At 43.4% G+C, this 19904-nt stretch overlaps 1 protein-coding gene across 1 annotated transcript in view; it reads right to left on the reverse strand.

The window, feature by feature from the left end:
• CDYL (chromodomain Y like) overlaps positions 1–19904 on the reverse strand; it is a 155728-nt gene that overhangs the window by 90942 nt on the left and 44882 nt on the right. The gene's annotated exons all lie outside the window — the stretch shown is intronic.

Here is a 19904-nt window from a genome sequence, read left to right on the forward strand (position 1 = left end):
CACCAAGTCAAACCAGAGAGCTGCCACAGATAATCTCAAAAATTACTGCCGCACAATTTCTCTTTGAAGCTATAAATGATGAAGTGGTCTAGGAATTATAAACTAAGGATGAGCAAATTAAAGAACTGTCCTGAAGGGAAAACTCTGCATACTGAGCTAGCTGCCGGATGGCAGACACTCGAATGGATTAACAGACCGCCCGGGGGGAGGAGACACTTTGGGATCCTTGCTCATTAGACCGTGTTTACAGCTCCAAGCTGACTTTGTTGCAGGGCATACTGTTTTAATGGACATAACACTTATTATTTACTGTGGGGTTTATGTTTATATGGCTACAGAGTAAAATAATTAGGGTAAGCCGTCACCAGGAGGAGGTGGCGTCTTATTCACGGGTGTGCTTAAGGCCTGCTGTACAGGCTTAAGTCAAAATCAGTCCCCTCCTCCTCAAAAGCCCCAAAACACCAACACTTGACATTTCTTTCAAAGCTAGTACATACGGACTGTACCAGTGGATCAGATGTAATTACAGAGAAAGGGGACTTTCTACTTTTCACCCTGTACTGTTTTGTTGGTTTAACATGAGATGTTGGGCTTCCCTGGTGGCGCAGTGGTTGAGAATCTGTCTGCCAAGGCAGGGGACACGGGTTTGAGCCCTGATCCGGGAAGATCCCACATACCGCGGAGCAACGAAGCCCGTGCACCACAACTACTGAGCCTGCGCTCCAGAGCCCGCGCGCCACAACTACTGAGCCTGCGCACCACAACTCCTGAAGCCCACACGCCACAACTCCTGAAGCCCGCACGCCTAGAACCCGCGCTCCGCAACAAGAGAAGCCACCGCAGTGAGAAGCCCCTGCTCACCGCAACTAGAGAAAGCCTGTGCACAGCAACAAAGACCCAACACAGCCAAAAAAAAAAAAAATTTAAAATAAACATGAGATGCTAAAACAACAAAAGACCAGGCACACACAGACCTGCTTGGTAATTCACTGAGGGCTGGCGACACACCAACCTTCAATAAGGAGTTCTGGGGCCACCTCCTCCCCAGCACCAGCCTGGCCCTGAGACAACTACACCAGGCCAGCCCCATGTGCACCTCTGTGCCTCACTGACGGCTGGCTATCCAGCACTCTGATCATTTCTTGCTCCTGGTTACTTTCTTGTTTATTACCAGAGCTATGAATTTCTAAGAATGCTGTTGTGATTTAACAGGGAATATATACTTTGTGTTGGCTGCTGGATTTTAAGGAGATGGTCAAGATAACCAGATTCACAGGGCCTTGCAACCCAGGTGCTTAAAGGTTTGTAAGTACAGAAGTAGAACTGCGTGGGGATGAATCAGCACCAGGGAGCCCTCTGTGCTCAGCAGATCAAACCCAACTTCACAGTTTCCGAGGACACCAAGTTTTCAAGAAGCACCCCTATAAAATTTAAAATACCTTCAACATAATGTAGCAGTAGCTCTACTAATGAAAACATATCCTTAGACATCACATCACACAAAGCACGGGCTATGTCTTAAGATGTAGGTTTCCATTTCCTACCTTATAAGTCTCCTCCCATGACTCGAGAAGAGCTAGGCCTGATGCACTGGCCCTCCTGGTCCTCAAAGGAATCTGAAGTAGGGAAGAAGAGCTCAAACATAGCCAAGCCCCAGCTCAGTTACACGGGTGACCACAAAAACCACCTAGGGCTGGGCCACACACCAACCCTCAGTAAGGAGTTCTGGGGCCACCTCCTCCCCAGCACCAGCCTGGCCCTGAGACAACTAGGCCAGCCCCATGAACACACCCTGAGGATGCCCATCAAAGTATCACTGGACAAGCTGTAAACAGAACTAGAAAGAATACGCACGTGCTCCCAGAACGTTTTGCTAATAGCACTGCATTTTCCACTAGCACTTGCATGTTTTAAATTGTTTTATATTTTTAGATCCTCTGCATCAGAGAAACAAAAAACTGCTGTTAATGAATCAATCCCCCTCTCTCTACTATTCTGATTCTCGGTAACAAGCTCCTAGCTGGAAACTCATGACCCATATGCTAACACTTGCATGCTACAGTATCATGAGCCACTAACATAGGCCCCAACACAGCACTGGGGGGACGGGGTGCGGCGGGGGAAGAGGGAGGCCAAGAGTGGCGATGAAAATCGTAAGCATCACAAACGAGAGTTGTAGTCCAAAAGGAGGAACAGGAAGCGTGAACTTGTTTATGAAGCTTCTTATAAATTATATCTGTGTCCACAGAAGTTCTCATGTCAGCCTGGCCCTGAGACGGCCATCCAGAACTTGTTTGCTACCCACAGTCAGTGTACGGTGTTGAGAGGAACAGGGAAGCCCGACACGGAAGGAGTGGTGCTGGCAGTTACTTATTCAGCAAACTTACGTTTTAAAAGCTCTCTGTAACTGGGGGGCATCTAACAAAACTCTCTCCTAAACAAGGTGGAGAGGCCCTAAAATGCAAGTTTGCAGAACCAGCGCTAATCAAAATAATCTTATTATCTGATAGCGAAATCCACAGTAAAAAATGTCCTTTTTGTAATAATCCCAGAACAGGCAGCCACCATTAAATCAAGCTCCCCTTCCAGGGAGCATGAGTGTGGTAAAGGGGCAGGAGAGCTCTGGCGACCAGCACCGGCTCTGCCAGGGACGGTGGCAGGTACGCGAGCCCACCCGTGTCCTCATCTGCAATGCAACTGAGGGGCTGAGAAGGGTAAACCACGTGTATCCTACAGCGAGCAAGGCACCCAGAGCACTGCAGACCTGCAATACACGACAGCCAGGAACCCAAGGGGACCAGAATCGGGAAAAGACTAAAGTAGAAGCACTCAGCTGACAAGGACTGAGCTCACATCTGCAAGAGAATCACTCTGATATTATAAAAAGGAATAGGTTTGTTCCAGAAACAGACTCACAGACACAGAAAACAAATTTACGGGTACCAAAGGGGAGGGGCGGGGGCGGGGTAAATTAGGACTTTGGGATTAACAGATACACACTATAGTACATAAAATAGATAACCAGCAAGGACCTACTGTATAGCACAGGGAACTTATATTCAATGTCTTGTAGTAACCTTTAATGGAAAGGAATCTGAAAAAATATATGTATGTATAACTGACTCACTTTGCTGTACACCTGAAACTAACATTGTAAATCAACTATACTTCAATTAAAAAAAAAAGTTTGTTCCACTGAACACACTTTCTATTGTGAGACTCACTGAAAACATCATGAAATGGAAATCATTAAAAGTATAACAAGACACTACGCAGCCATCAAACCAAACAAAAACCTTACCACAAACAACCCTTAAGGAAAGAACATTATCAGTAAAGTGTGTACAAATGGCCTTTAACTGGAGGACTGCTCTGAAAGTCGTGTAACAAATGATGACTAGGGAATATGCCCAGAAGGGTCTAAGGACAGCAAGTAATTGACGTGTAACACACTATTAATACATAGTTGGTAATTAGCATGTACGGAGTGCTTCTTTGGCAACCGCTATTTAAGTTCTTTACACGTATTAACTCATTTAATTCTTCCAAAATGCTGTAAGATAAATCGTATCTATTACCCCTTTTTACAGAGGAAGTGAGCAGTCCTAATTCAAACCCAGGCAGCCAGAGTCTAAACTCTCCACCTTCATGCTGACTTAAGTCTATATATAAATGCTGAGAGAATTACAGCATATCCTTGAATTAAAAAAAAAAAAAAAAAAAAAGGTCACAGAAAAACATGCATGTTTACATACTCCAACGAGGGGGGTGGTCCACAGACAGTGGCGTGCACCCCTTGGGCTCCAGGTGGTGTCGGCGGCCTACTCGGTCCTCAGGCTCAGCAGGGTAACTGGCAACAGTGGCACCTGCCCCCAAGGGTCACAGAGAGAGGGAACTGATGTGCGTGGGTATGAAGCATGTTGGTGCCTAGACTTATATTAGCCATTATTACAGACAAAAGGAGATAATAGGGAAGAAGGATCCATGAAACAAACAGTGGTTTGGTTACCACTGACTCAGGTTTTATTTGAGTTTCCCGTCCTTGATGTAACTTACTCACTGCTTGAATTTCCTATGTAAGCATGGTTTTCTTTTTCTGTTTATTTATTTTATTTTATTTGGTTGCACTGGGTCTTAGTTGCAGCTTGCTGGCTCCTTAGTTACAGCACGTGGGCTCCTTAGTTGTGGCTCACCAGCTCCTTAGTTGTGGCATGAGAACTCTTAGTTGTGGCATGAGAACTCTTAGTTGCGGCATGCATGTGGGATCTAGTTCCCTGACCAGGGATCCCCTGCATTGGGAGCTCGGAGTCTTATCCACTGCGCCACCAGGGAAGTCCCAAGCATGGCTTTCTTAAATACAAAAATCAAAGCTATTTTTATCTGAGGGAAGAATAAAGTCTCACTTTGGACAAGAAGCTTATTTTGAGATAACAGGAGTCAGGAAAGACAGTGAAGGAGGGTCCCAGTTGAAATTTTTGCACTAAAAAATCAGCAGAATTTAGACGGTCAGGAAGAGCAGTGAAAGATGCAAGGAACCTTGACCTGGTGCAATGCACGAGAGTTAAGTAGTCAGGATGAGATGATTCGGGAAGTAGGCAAAGCTCTGGAGTGGATGGATACAAATCCACATCTTTGGATCACGCTGTTTCACCAGACAGGTGGTCTCTCTTCTAAACAGGCATGATGAGAAGTATCGACAGAAGCCAACTGACTCTCTTCAGAGAGATTCAAGTTCAAGGGGAAGCAGCAACTCAGACTTGCTGTGAAGTCAGAGGAAGGGCTCGGGACAACCTCAATTCAACAGGACTTTCTGAGAAGCAAATGGCAAGAAAGAAAATTCTTGAATCCAATGACAGATTTTATTGAAATAGATAGAGGGAATCAATAAATAAGTGAAATTTTGCACACAAGTCACCCCCCCAGGATTTACCAATCATGAGACTTAGAGAGCATTCATCCATATCAAACAGGCAACAAAAAATGTCTGAACATGCTGCCCTATTTTAAAGGAACGTCAAGGGCCAACAATGTTGCATAGAAGGTCTAAGGTTTGCTAAAGGGAGAGTTAGCAGAGAAGGGTGGGGACCAGAAAAAGTTAAAAGTCCACTGGACCTATTTTTCAAGCATCTTTAGCTCAAGTAAATAAGTCCTCCCCTGGAATAAGATTTACAATAGCTTTTAAATTAAGTACCTAGTTTCATATATGTGTAACTACTTTATACATATAAAATTCTACCATGATAAATTTGAATACTTCTTAGATACTACTGGGGAGAAGAATGTTTCTTTTTGAGTATAAAATTTTACTTTTCTAAAGTTCTGGGGGAGGATGGTAGCGATGGTTGCATAACAACGTGAATGTAGTTAATGTCACTGAACCATACGCTTAAAAATGGTCAAGATGATGGAGGTTCCTTAAAAAACTACAAATAGAACTACCATACGACCCAGCAATCCCACTACTGGGCATATACCCTGAGAAAACCATAGGTCAAAAAGAGTCATGTACCAAAATGTTCATTGCAGCTCTATTTACAATAGCCAGGACATGGAAGCAACCTAAATGTCCATTGACAGATGAATGGATAAAGAAGATGTGGCACATATATACAATGGAATATTACTCAGCCATAAAAAGAAATGAAATGGAGGTATTTGTAATGAGGTGGATGGAGTTAGAGTCTGTCATACAGAGTGAAGTAAGTCAGAAAGAGAAAAACAAATACAGTATGCTAACACATATATATGGAATCTAAGGGAAAAAAAAAAAAAAAAAAGGGCCAGGAAGAACCTAGTGGCAAGACGGGAATAAAGACACAGACCTACTAGAGAATGGACTTGAGGATATGGGGAGGGGGTGGGGTGAGATGTGACAGGGTAAGAGAGTGTCATGGACATATATACACTACCAAATGTAAAATAGATAGCTAGTGGGAAGCAGGCGCATAGCACAGGGAGATCAGCTCGGTGCTTTGTGACCACCTAGAGGGGTGGGATGGGGAGGGTGGGAGGGAGGGAGATGCAGGAGGGAAGAGAAATGGGAACATATTGTATATGTATAACAGATTCACTTTGTTATAAAGCAGATGCTAACACACTATTGTAAGGCAATTATACTTCAATAAAGATGTTTGAAAAAAAAAAAAAAATGGTCAAGATGGCAAATTCTGTGTTACGTCTACCTCACCATAATTTTTTAAAGTTGCCTTTTTCTAATATGGAAAGATCATATACTATTATAATGAATCACACATTACCACTAAGAGATGGAGGAAAGGTGCTTTTCTCTTAAGTTGATTTTTCGCACAATCCTGTTGACTTCTCCACAGTGTCTGAGAAAGGAAGTGCCCAGAGTTTACCCCATATTAAACCATACAGGATGGCCAGGAACAAAAAACATCGTGACTGTACTTGTCAGAAAAGGTTTGGGGTCTCTTCTTCAAACTATAATGAGGAAATGTCTGGAAATTATAAATTAAGGATGCTAATAGCTCTCTGACTTTTCCAAACAGATCCAAAAGGCATCTCAGATGTTCCCCTGCCCCAAGCTAAGCCCCTGATGCTCCTCCCCCCACGCCTGCAGCCTGCCCAGTCTGAGTCCCCAGCTCCAGCCTGATGCCATCCCCAGGTCTTTCCTTCCTCTCACATCTGGTTCCAGGATCCAAGCACCTCACGATGTTCCCACAGCCACGGACCACGTAGTGCTATAATACGTATTTACTGAAAAAAATCTGCCTGTAAGTGGACCTGCACAGTTCAAACCTGTGTTGTTCTAAGGTCAACTGTGTTTTATTTTACAATCTTGTTTGTCGCCTAGAAGGCAGGAATTCTTGTTTATTTTGTTCAGTGCTATAGCCCAGTGTCCCTCATGTATCTGTGTTTGTGAACACAAAGGATGCATGCTCACCGAATATACGAGATTCCTTTGATTTATATGAACATGTGGTTCAGATTTCAGTACTTTTAATCTGCCAGACATTAAATTGTAACTTTTTCTTCCAACTGCCCAAGGTAAGCATCTAGCCAGGCCCAACCTGTCCTTAGAAACAAATGGACAATAAGCATTAAAACTATGTCTGAACAGGAGACACCCCGATACTGAACCTGACCACGAAAAAGCAAGCGTTCTAAATCTTGGCAACTCTGCACGCTGGGAGTTATATGTTTTTAATTGCAGGTGGAGACTCATTACTGTGTCATAAAGTCAGTTCCGCTAGATGACCTTCTATAAAATAAAACAGAACAGAGGCTGTTGCCTATAGTAGGGTTAATGCTCTTTGAAACTTTATGTTTTATATACTTAAATATGTGGAAGTAGGTTGTAACGTAAAATATATTTCTACTAACTCTGGGTTGTGGTCAAGAAAACCTTTGAGAAAAAGGGTCCACAAAGAGCTTTCAGAAGGCTCTGTGACTTCCCCGGCCCTGCCCCTGCCCCAAGGGAAAAAAGCTTTGTGGAGGAATCCTGGGGGCACACACGTATAATTTTCTCGGTGGAGAGTCCATGGCTTTTTGGTAGATTCCAGAAGGGATCCATGGCTTAAATAGGTTAAAAACTGCTGACATAAGAGGGCATTAATAGAGAAAAAAGTCAATTCTCTTTTACTTTACATCAAAGGGTTCGATACTGGGCTTTCAGTGGTACTTTCTTGAGAACCCATTACGAATCAATTAATTTATATAAACCATTCTTCAATCTATGCAGTTAATCCAAAATCCTAAGCTTAATATCCATGAAATAATTTTCTTTCATTTAATCTTAAACCAACCTTGTCTGGACACAGACTGGGTCTAGAATTCCAGTATTTGGTCAATAAGCTCCTATTTACCCTCTCCACGTATTTCATGGTTGCCACCAGGTCTGGTCAAGTTCCTGACCATTATCAAGGGCCTCACTGAACTTACCCTTCCCTTAATCTTCGCTAGCTCTTAAGACAAGTGACCAAGAGTATGGGCCAAACGCAAGTCAGCGTAGGGGAGCCTCAGGCTTACATACCTCCCTGCTACCGACACCTGGAGGACATGCAGACCGGGGCTCGGGGGAAGGGAGGGGGGTTGACAGTCCGCCTGGTGCTGTCACCGACAGCGCAGAAGTTAAGCGCGTAAATGCTACAGGGGACAAGCTCCCACCTGCCGGTCTTGGAACCTCTTTCTACTCACAACGGGCCACGAGACTATCCAGCATTTTAGCCCCGGTGCTTAGCCTCTCACCGTTAGAGAACACTGACCACATCAGAAGACGTGGCGGACTTGTTCCGCCTCCATAAACACTTCTAAGATGACAGCACATGCGGGCAACTCCCAGCTAAGGGCCCCCTCCCCCCACTTCACCAGCTGAAACAATTCATCATGGGCCTACAGGGTGCACAGCTCTTTGTACCAGGAAGAACCCTCAAGTTAAAACTATGAGATCTGGTGGAGTAAATATACAAGCAGCAAAACTATATAAAATCACATAAATAGGATGAGGGAACCGGGGATGCTGACTTTTTAGGAAAACTGGGATGACAAAACTGTCTTGAAGATGAGCCCTGAGCTATGCCCTGCAGGACGGCCATCACCTGAATTAAATCAGAGCCCAAGCGACAATCCCAGTGAGGAGAACCAGAAACTAACGTGCTCACGTGTGTGTCGAGGCCTTACGTGCTGAGCACTGGTGCTGGGGGTGAATAACACCTTATTTGTTGGTTGGAAGAACTGAGCCACAGAGATGGGCTGCAGCCTGCGGGACACTTCAGGGGTCAGGGACACCTTGCACCGGGAACCAGGAAAACAGTCCCAGGAGATGCCCATCTGTGCAGAGTTTTTAAAAAAATAAAAACAAAAATGGGAGGGGGATTCCAGGGAACAGAAACAAGGAAGCAAAGGCACAGGAGTGAGTGTCACACGGGGGTTCTGAGCACTGCTAGCTGTTCGGTTCTGCACCCACAGAGCTGGGGTCAGGGGAGGCCTAGGGCTGGCTCGGGGGACAAACCTTGAAGGGCCAGCATGACATGCAAAAGGGGCTGGACTTCATCCTGTAAGCAACAGTGACATTTACCTCTTTTTCTCTCTCCCTATCCCTCTCCCTCTCTTATTTAGGAAAGATCCCTCAGGCAGGAACACGGATACTGGAAAGAGAAAGGCAGGAGGCAGAGTCCATGCAACAGTGTAGAAGGGCCTGGAGCAAGAAGGTAGTCAAGCTGATTAGAAACCTGGCTCAAGGGATACTGCAGAGCCATCCTTGGTACTATGGGTGGGATGGGTACACCGACCGACTTGATTAGTAAAACGCACTCCAGAGCTGGAAGCCTGGATTCCGAAGCAGGCTCTGTCATGTACCAGGGGCTCTGGAGAAGGCACGTTACCCTCTCTTAACCTCTCTGAGCTTTGGTGCTCATTCCACAGATGAAAATGAAAGTACCCATCCTCGGGGCTGGATGAAGCTTGGATGTGGTAACACTTTTAAAGAATGAAGCAGCACCTGACAGTAAGGGCTCAGTGACGCTCGTCTATACGTAGGGCTGCTGTCAGTTATACGGGGAAGGATAGGGTGGGCCTGGGCCACCTTACTGAGCCAAAATGCCAAGAACTCAAATGAGAGGGTGTGGGCAGATGTCAAAAGAACAAAGGAACCCACGAGAAATGTTCCCACTGGCTAAAAATTGAACAATCCAAACAAAAAGAATGACTGCCTTGGAATCATTCAGTAAGAAATCAAAAGCCCACAATGATACACACAAAAACATATAAAACCCTCACTTGTCATCAAGGAAAGTAACTTTTACACCAAACCTAAACTTTGAAAATTGCTACAAAGAATTAAGCCCTGCCTTTCTAGGAGGAACTGTAGTTCACCCCAGTTGATGACAGCAAGCTCTTCTTTACAAAATAATTCAACTTACTAAATATGGAAGAAATGACAGAAAGACCATCATATTGCAACGCCCACTGAAGATTCAGCAAGGACCATCAGTGGACGTTGAATGCTCATGTTGAAACATGGAAACAGGATTTCCACGTGTGCCGTGTCGCCCGCCAGGTTCTCTGCTAAGAGAGGGGAAAGCATCATCCCTTCACAGCGGAGTCACCACAAGCCACGCCGTGCAGCTCAGCACCACCAGTGGGACCACCTGCCACCGGGGGCCGGTGACAGGATGCAAGACCACAGAGCAGCCAGCCTTCAACCCAAACCTCCAACTCCCAGGAAGTGCACAGAAACGACCAGATTAGTCCAGGATGTGAGACATTCAACAAGACGTTGGGCCGGTCACTTTGAAACATCAAGTTAGGGTGCACAGAGTAGGGGCTTTCCAGGAAAGGGCATCAGACAGCACCTGGTGGTCATCAGGGTCAGTGTCACCATCGCCAGAGCTCAGAAGTCCAAGCTCATCTCAGTCACTGGCACTTTCAGACCCTCTGCCCTGGAGTCGGATCATTCCCCACCCCCCAACCCGGCCATTTGAATGTTGGTCTCTCGTGATTAAATATGAAGAATGACGGCCACAGGCTGGTGTTGAAACAAGGCTGAGGAGGCCTGACTACAGGTAGAACGACATCCGCGGGCCTGTCGGTATCAGCGACACCCGGAGGGTCTTTCACAGAGAGGCAGGTGGGTGCACATCCGTGAAGGCAGCGAAGAGTTACAGGGGACCACTGCCCCCTGCTGGGTCCTAGGGGCGGGTGTGCACTCGATCTCTGTGCTCCTACCACCTCAAAGACCCTTAACCAAAGACGACCCCCAGACTCTAGCTTCTTGCGCCCACAAAGCAGGAGGAAGTGCATGGGTCTTAGCTGCCACAGTGAAGACAGTGCGAGAGCCCACTCCCCCCACCCCACCCCAGGGAGAACCAAACCTTCCCAGAGCAGGGACTCTCCAGTACAATAAAGTGCTTGTGCGTCTTCTAAAGAAGAAGCCACTGACGTGGCTAATTCAGCCACGTCAGTGACGACAGCTAATGATAACCAGGCCCTGCGGGTGTCTGTGTGCCAAGCAATGGGTTAGGTCTTCACATCAGTCACCTCACTTGAGCCCCACACTCTGCGATACCCATTTCACAGATGAGAAAAGTAAAGGCACCCGGAACCGAGCGACTTGCCCGAGGTTATGGAATTAGCAGCAGAGCTCGCAGCGCGAGGGCCCACATCACGTTCCAACAAGGATGATGTCCGCTGCTTTGAGTCACCCTGGAAGAGCTGTGCCCACCCAAGTGGGTGCCGTCACTGTCCCCACGGGTGACCTCCCCAAACGGAAGGTCAGCATTAGCTTGAGTCAGTGAGGGGACAGCGCCTGCGGCCCAAAGATGAAACCGCAAATCCCAGTCATCTTAACCAGCCACAGACCCTGGGACTCAGTTTAACTAGTCATGGTGACAATGCTTGAGACGTATTACTTTCCCCCAATAATCAGCAGCTTTTTTTCTTCTAAATCTGCAGGACTTTCTACTCATTAGTTCAATTAAGAACTCTGCATTGCTTATTAATGCAAATTACTCCTTTTTTTCAAATAATACTTTACCTCCCGAAAACTTCTATTAAATCTCCAAATATTGGTACCCCTCTCACTCCTCGCTCCCAAATGGAGACTACGCACCTCACTCACCAGTCAGCATTTCACCAACTTAGCTAAACCCCAGTGTGTGGTTTTCACAATCTAACTGCTCTCAGTTATCGAATGACATATTTCTATTTCCCGATCTGCACAGTCGTCACAAAATTTATTGTATTCAGTGGTCTCACTGAACACCATTATAAATTCACAGCTATAGAATTTTTATAAGGAAAGGAATTCCACGGATACTTTAAGAACTGATACAGGGCAAAAGAAACGACTATTTCAAGTGGTCCTGAGACCACTAATGAGAAAATCAAACCACACTGAGTTTCCTATCACAACCTTTACTAAAATACAAACTTTCTTACTAAAATACAAACTTTTCTGGTTAACTGACCAAAGGCCACCAAACTCAATTTTTTAATAAAACATACAGCAATTGTAAGAGGTACTGAGCACTACATCTTCAATTACACCGCAACTAGGAGGAGGGCAGAGATGGTTTTGTCTGTTTAAAACCCAGATACCTCCCTCGTGCCCAGCACGGACACATTCAGTAAGTATCTCCTGAGTTCATCAAGGCGCAACTCAAAATGATGGCATTCAGCTGCAGCATGATTATGAAGATTCAAGAAGCTAAAACTAAAAAAAGCTAATACTTACCATTGTATGCACTATTTATAAGGCCTTTTTACTAGTAATATTCCTTTTACCCGCACAACCCTGTGAAGTAGGTTAAACATGTGTTATGTTCACCAACTTATTCATGAGAACACAGGTTCCAGGATTAAACCACTGACCTGAAGTCACCCAGCTGACATACTCTGTGCAGTGGCCGAGCTGGGACAGGCCCTGTCTCCCCACCTCCCCGTCCTGTGCCCTTTCCCTGCTCTTGTTTTCTCCTGAGCCTGCAGCACCGGCTCCCGTCTGTCGTGCCATGTTTCTTTTACTTCTTGATCCTGTTGAGTCTACACGTGAGCTTCACCAGGGCAAGGAGTTCACGTGTTTTGTTTCCTGCTGCATCCGTTGAACCGTTCAGGGCCTGGCACACAGCAAGTACAAAATAAATAGGAATTATCTAACCACTTAAACTTGGGGGGAGGGACTCTGTTCTGACATGACTAATTTCACCACTTAGGTGAAATTTTATATGAAAAATAAAAAATAAATTAAAGGGACAAAGTCCTTTGAACAGTGAAGTTTACGTTCAGAAGTACGGAAGGGAGAAAGAAAATAAGATCACTTAAGAAGAAAAAAAAAACACTTATTTAAATGATTGCCCCAAATAAACTAATAAGTAACATACCAAGCAGAGAGCACTTAAGATTAAGAATCTTTGGGAAAAAAACATACTACATAAATATTATGCTGTTTAGTACTGACCTTACTTTCTGTAACTTCTGTTTATAATCCTGTTAACCTCAAAAAGCACTTGGCAGATAATCACTAATGTATGCTTCCATAAAGATTCGTTTTGCCAAAAATTAGTATTAACCTGTTTTAGTAACTGGCCAGTCACTACACATTTTTAACAAGCTTCAATACCATGACAAAGCCCCCTTGCCCACAACTGTTGATTCTAAGAAACACTAACACTTGACTAGGGGAATTTAAAGAAGAGATTATGGACTAAAGCAAAAAGTTTTATATAGATGTCCCCAAATAATCAGGACACTCTTAAATAAGTCCGATTTTCTAAGGTAAACATGATTAAATCTAAAATTTATTAATAAAAAGTACTGACGCAAATTAATGACAACTGGAGCCTGATAAAGTACTGACTTTTAAAATTTTTGCTATTACACAAGAAATATTTAGGAAAATTAGTCAACTAGTATTAACAAAGTAAACAATAAGCTCCAAATATCCTATATATGCAATAATCTTCTGCCCTTTGCCTCTATCACCTTCAAAAAGAACAGACCATCCCAGTTCTGGGCATACATCCAGAGAAACCTCGAATTTGAAAGCACCCCCAATGTTCATATCAGCACTATTTACAATAGCAAGACATGGAAACAACCAAAATGTCCATCAACAGATGAATGGATAAAGATGTGGTTTATACAAACAATGGAATATTACTCAGCCATAAAAAAGAATGAAATAATGCCATTTTTAACAACATGGATGGACCCAGAGATAGTCATAGGAAGTGAAGTAAGTCAGACAGAGAAAGACAAATACTATATGATATCACTTACATGTGGAATCTAAAATATGACACAAATGAACTTACCTATGAAACAGAAACAAACTCACAGACATAGAGAACAGACTTATGGTCGCCAAGGGGGAGGGGGTGGGGAGAAATGGATTGAGAGTTTGGGATTAGCAGATGTAAACTATTATATACAGGACAGATAAACAAGGTCCTACTGTATAGTGCAGAGAACTATATTCAATATCCTGTAATAAACCATAATGGAAAGGAATATGAAAAAATATATATATGTATAAATGAATCACTATCCTGTACAGCAGATATTAATACACTGTAAATCAACTATACTTCAGCAAGATAAACTAAAAAAAAAAAAAAGCAGACCCACCTGCACCAGTGACCTAAGGGGCTTCACAGGGAAGCCTTAAAGAGACCATCTCAAACTGTCATCCATGCAGTTAAGGCTTAAGACCCTCAACACTGAGCACATCCTAAAAAATCAAATAAAGACTAAGACACACATCCCATCAGGAAGCTATAAATAGCCACACAACTAAAACTGTCCTGTTCTATTACTTCTTCAAGAATTCTTTTCCTGATCAAAACATCTGCTTTTTCACTGAACTGAAAGAAAAATGCAGGTCAGCTGCTCATGATGTAGATTCCTTCCTGCCTGTAAGACCTTCACTGTCATCATTTTAAACAAGAAAGCTGTGATTTGTTCTTACATGCTTGCTCATTTATGTATCTGTCAAAAACAGAACATTTCCAAATCCTAACAGGAGGCATAAATCTGGCTCTGGGTACTAGCAACTGATTTGAAATTGATTGTTTGGTAAAGGATATCAAAGGTAACTCTGACTATGTTAAAGTTTTCACAAACTCTCCAATTTCTGTAAAAATCTGCTACAGGAAAAAATGTAAAGCATCAAAGAATCAATCTGCTGTACTTGAGCTTCACCCTAAAGTTCATTCATTCATTAAACAAATACTGAGTGCCTACTATTTGTCAGGCACTGTTCTAGACCTTGGGGATATTATACGTGGGCTCCCCTGCCCCCCACCCCCCAAATCCTGCCTTATAGAGATTACTTTCCTCTGGAAAAAGCCTGCCAAATTTCAAAGAATAATAGGTGATTACAGTTCAGTTTTATTAAACTTCATTATTTATAAACAAAAGAATACACAAGTAACAGAATTTTTAACACTGGTCATTAACCAGACCTCTCCCAGGTCTTAAGTCAAAGTGTGAGGCATGTCCACTGGCAAGAACTCTCAGAAAAGCTTTAGCAGATCTTTCTAAACATCCTTACAGCAATCCCGACCTGCAGGAAAAACCTGGGAACTCCTGCCGACAGTTCCCGATTCCATCCCCAGAGAGCTGGAGGCTCCTCTATCTTCCAGATTATAAAAAGATACAGTTACTATTTTATTTTATTGGAGTAAAATTGCTTTACAACGTTGTGCTAGTTTCTGCTGTACGATGAAGTGAATCAGCTGTATGTACACCTATATCCCCTCCCTCTTGGACCTCCCTCCCACCTCCCCAATCTCACACATCTGGGTCGTCACAGAGCACCGAGCTGCACTCCCTGTGCTATACAGCAGGTTCCCACTAGCTGTCTATTTTACACATGGTAGTGTATTTATGTCAAACCTAATCCCAACTCGTCCCACCCTCCCCTTCCCCCCAAGTCCACATATCCGTTCTCTACATCTACATCTCTGTTCCTGCCCTACAGATAGGTTCATCTCTACCATTTTTCTAGATTCCACATATAGACGTTAACATACGGTATTTGTTTTTCTCTTTCTGCCTTACTTCACTCTGTATGACAGACTCTAGGTCCATCCACATCTCTACAAATGACCCAATTTCGTTCCTTTTTATGGCCGAGTAATATTCCATTGTATATATGTGCCACATCTTCTTTATCCATTTATCTATCATTGGACACTTAGGTTGTTTCCACATCCTGGCTATTGTAAATAGTGCTTCAATGAACACTGGGGTACATGTGTCCTTTTGAATTATGGTTTTCTCAGGGTATATGCCCAGTAGTGGGATCGCTGGGTCGTATGGTAGTTCTATTTTCAGTTTTTTAAGGAACCTCCATACTGTTCTCCATAGTGGCTGTATCCATTTACATTCCCACCAACAGTGCAAGAGGGTTCCCTTTTCTCCACACCCCCTCCAGCATTTATTGTTTGTAGATTTTTTGATGATGGCCATTCTGACTGGTGTGAGGTGACACCTCATTGTAGTTTTGATTTGCATTTCTCCAATGATTAGTGATGTTGAGCATCCTTTCATGTGTTTGTTGGCAATCTGTATATCTTCTTTGGAGAAATTTCTATTCAGGTCTTCTGCCCATTTCTGGATTGGGTTGTTTGTTTCTTTGATATTGAGCTGCATGAGCTGTTTGTATATTTTGGAGATTAATCCTTTGTCAGTTGCTTTGTTTGCAAATATTTTCTCCCATTCTGAGGGCTATCTTTTCATCTTGTTTATAGTTTCCTTTGCTGTGTAAAAGTTTTTAAGTTTCATTAGGACCTATTTGTTTATTTTTATTTCCATTTCTCTAGGAGCTGGGTCAAAAAGGATTTTGCTGTGATTTATGCCATAGAGTGTTCTGCCTATGTTTTCCTCTAAGAGTTTTATAGTGTCCGGTCTTACATTTAGGTCTTTAATCCATTTTGAGTTTATTTTTGTGTATGGTGTTAGGGAGTGTTCTAATTTCATTCTTTTACATGTAGCTGTCCAGTTTTCCAGCATCACTTATTGAAGAGGCTGTCTTCTCTCCATTGTATATTCTTGCCTCCTTTATCAAAGATAAGGTGACCATAGATAGGTGCGTGGGTTTATCTCTGGGGTTTCTATCCTGTTCCATTGATCTATATTTCTGTTTTTGTGCCAGTACCATACTGTCTTGATTACTGTAGCTTTGTAGTATGGTTTGAAGTCAGGGAGCCTGTTTCCTCCAGCTCTGTTTTTCTTTCTCAAGATTGCTTTGTCTACTTGGGGTCTTTTGTGTTTCCCGCCACTCTTATTCAACATAGTTGAGCTATTCAACATAGTTTTGGAAGTTCTAGCCACGGCTATTGTATTTTAAAATAAAGCACTGGCTGTGAATGTTTAAGGGGGTGTTTTTTTTGTCTGCTCTAAAGCACAATTTTTAAAGTCTGAAATTAGAAATCACCACACTGATTACTCTTGGGGAAAAGAAGTTTTAAAGGCAGAACTTGATGTATACAATGAACTTCATATAGTGACTACACAAATCCCACTTTCACTCTTAACTTTTTCAGTTCATGACAAGAGGAAAATGGAAAGATCCTTACCTTGAATTTTCTACCTATAATCATCAATAAACAGTCACCATGGGTTTCAAGTGTCAGATTAAGAACACAAAAGTGATTTGAGACCTAGACCCCACTATCACAAGATGCTCAGTCTATAACAGCCTCTTGGCTGATGGAAGAATGTGGAAAAAAGATATTCTGGTCCACTCAACAGGACCTGCAAAAGCTGGGTGGCATCGGACTGTGAAACTGGAGGGGGAATGGTACCTAATGAACTAATGAGATGGGTATTTCCACGTGCTAGTGTCTTCCCAAGACTTACCGACTCTCCGTCTCTGGGACAGGGACCAGAAATCTGCAACTGCCCTCACACACAGAGGATGCTGGTGCGCACGGTCACTGAAGGACCGCTAGTGGTTCATGGGTAGTCAAGGCTGGGTTTCAAGCACGGGATGGACGTGACAGACTAGGGTCTTAACAGCTCGCCAGGCAGGGTTGTGTACAAGTAGAGTGGGGAGTGGAAATGAGGAGAGTAACCTACGTGGATGTGAGCTGTGGCTAAGACCTATTAGGAAGCTACTCTGCTGACCAAACTGGGAAATGGAAAGGGAAGTTACAGAAAAGCTTAATTTTATGGATTTAAGGGGATAAGCACATGCCCTGGTTTGCCTAAGACAGTATTGACTCACACCTGCTGTCTCTATGTCCAATCTGGTCTCACACGTGTCTTTTTCTCATTTTTAACTAAGTATTATGGTTCACCATCACATTAACATAAGCCAGTTTCCGTTTGATAAACCTCTACTTGGTATATCTTGCTTCTGCCACAATCTCACTGTTGTGTGCAAGACACACGTGCAGTGAACAGAGTTCTCGTTCTAACCATGTGGTTGAATCGGAAAGTCAACCAGCAATAAACCACCAACTTTCTAGACCCTTTCCATTGTTGAATTCTATCAAACATTAAAAGCAGAATTAGCAGGACTTGCCTGGTGGCGCAGTGGTTAAGAATCTGCCTCCCAATGCAGGGGACATGGGTTTGAGCCATTGTCCAGGAAGATCCCATATGCCGCGGAGCAACTAAGCCCGTGTGTCACAACTACTAAGCCTGCGCTCTAGAGCCTGTGAGCCACAACTACTGAGCCCGTGTACCACAACTACTGAGCCCGTGTGCCACAACTACTGAGCCTGCACTCTAGAGCCCTCGAGCCACAACTACTGAACCCGCGTGCTGCAACTACTGAAGCCCGCGCACCTAAAGCCTGTGCTCTACAACGAGAGAAGCCACCGCAATGAGAAGCCCGCGCACCGCAACGAAGAGCAGCCCCTGCTTACTGCAACCAGAGAAAGCCCACACGTAGCAACAGAGACCCAACGCAGCCAAAAATCAATCAATTAATTTATATACATATAAAAGAAAAGTAGAATTAGCTCCAAACCTTCTCCAATTCTTCCCCCAAACATAAGAGGAATACTTCCTAATTCATTCTGTGAGGCATTAGATATCAAAGCCAGATAAAGATGTCACAACAAAACTACCCATCTGTATTTCTTACAAATACTGAAGCAAAAATCCTCAACAAAATACAGTAGATTCTCAATAATCACAGCGGCTATGTTTTGCGGAGGTGCCGTAAATACTGAGTTAGTGAGTTCTGAACCACTGCCCTACAGGAAGCATATGTACACGCCCCCCACCCCTCACAGAGATTACAGTCTGCAATCCTAAAACAACCTATCCTGATAGATTTTGTTCTCTTTATAAAAGAGAAAGTGGGGTCCAGAAGTGTTAGGGACTTGCCTGAAGCTACCCCACCAACAAGTGTCAGAGCTGAGATGCAAACTGGCTCTGGAGTCCGAGCTTCCTGCACAGTGCTGCGCTGGCCCCTGCCGTTTCCACCCTTGGTCATCTCTGCGTGAGTGCTGGAACAAGAAGGCGGTGTCTCCTGGGTCGACTTCAGCTGGGAAGGGGCGTGTCAGGTGACACCACTCTCAGCATGTCCATGAATAACCATGAAAGCACCACCATGTTCATTTGGGGGTTACAAATAAATTTCAGCATGTAGGACAATTCGCAAACATGGAACCCACAAATGAGGATCAACTGTAATACCAAACTGAACCCAGCAGCATATTAAAGGGATTATGTATCATGACCCAGCATGATCTATCCCAGAAACGCAAGAGTGGTTCAACATAAGAAAATCAATGTAAAAACAGAACTACCATATGATCCAGCAATCCCACTCCTGAGCATATATCCAGAGAAAACCATAATCTGAAAAAATACACACGCACCACAATGTTCACTGTAGCACTATTTACAATAGCCAAGACACGGAACCAACCTAAGTGTCCATCGACAGAGGAATGGATAAAGAAGATGTGGTACATATATACACAATGGAATATTACTCAGCCATAAAAAAGAATGAAATAATGCCATTTGCAGCAACATGGATGGACCTAGAGATTATCATACTAACTGAAGTCAGTCAGACAGAGAAAGACAAATATCAAAAGATATCACTCACATGTGGGATCTAATTTTTAAAAAATGATGCAAATGAACTTATTTACAAAACAGAAACAGACTTACAGATATCAAAAACAAACTTATGGTTACCAAAGGGGAAACGTGGAGGGGAGGGACAAATCAGGAACTTGGGATGAACATACACCACTACTACGTATAAGATAGATAACCAACAAGGACCTACAGTATAGAACAGGGAACTCTCCTCAATATTGTGATAACCTATATGAGAAAAGAATCTAAAAAAGAATGAACATATGGATATGTATAACCGAATCACTCTGCTATACACCTGAAACTAACACAACATTGTAAATCAACTATACTCCAATAAAATTAAATAAGCACAAAAAGAAAATCAATATAAT

This window comes from Balaenoptera acutorostrata, chromosome 10 (genome assembly GCF_949987535.1).
Source record: "Balaenoptera acutorostrata chromosome 10, mBalAcu1.1, whole genome shotgun sequence".
Classification (NCBI taxonomy): Eukaryota; Metazoa; Chordata; class Mammalia; order Artiodactyla; family Balaenopteridae; genus Balaenoptera; species Balaenoptera acutorostrata.